The sequence below is a fragment of the Geospiza fortis genome, unplaced genomic scaffold (genome assembly GCF_000277835.1).
Source record: "Geospiza fortis unplaced genomic scaffold, GeoFor_1.0 scaffold432, whole genome shotgun sequence".
Taxonomy (NCBI): domain Eukaryota; kingdom Metazoa; phylum Chordata; class Aves; order Passeriformes; family Thraupidae; genus Geospiza; species Geospiza fortis.
Genome location: NW_005054436.1, coordinates 293,519 through 294,175, shown reverse-complemented (window position 1 = coordinate 294,175; position 657 = coordinate 293,519).

Sequence of the window (657 nt, the reverse complement as noted above, 5' to 3'; positions counted from 1 at the left end):
GGGTAGCGCCAGCCCCGCGGAGCAGCTGCTGCCAGCGGGACTGTGGGCTCTGTGCGGGCTGGGCTCTGCGCCCTCCCCTCCAGCAGCAATGAAGGGGCACCAGAGGGCACAGCTGGCAGCTTTGTATTGCTGGGGGCACGTCTGGCAGCTTTGTATTGCTGTGGGCACGTCTGGTGGCTGTTCATTGCACTGGCCAGCTCCCCCTGCCTCCTCCCTCCGCTGTGGGGCTGGAGCTGCTGCGTCCTGCTGCTCCCAGTGTGGGGCTGTGCCCTCCATCCCCGTCCTTCAGCCCCTGGCGTGGGGGCCCTGCTCTGCCAGGGTGCCCCTTCCCTTACTGGGGTACCCCACGCTGGGCTGCCCCATCCCCTGTGGCACCCTCACTGGTTCCCAGGCACTGGGAGGGCTGGAGTCACTTGTGGCCACCCACCAATCCCACCCTGTGGCAGAACAGCCAAATCCACAGAGGTGTTTTTGCTGTCCCAGGACTGCTGGGGCTGGGGGTGACAATGACACGGACACCAGAAATTACAGGAAATTCCTTTATTGGTTTCTGTCCCCCTGTTCCAGCTGGGGCTCTGCCCGGTGCGGGGCTGGGGCCACCAAGGGTCCCCCAGTGCCACCCATGGCCGTGTCCCCCGGTCCCTGTGTGCCCGGGGC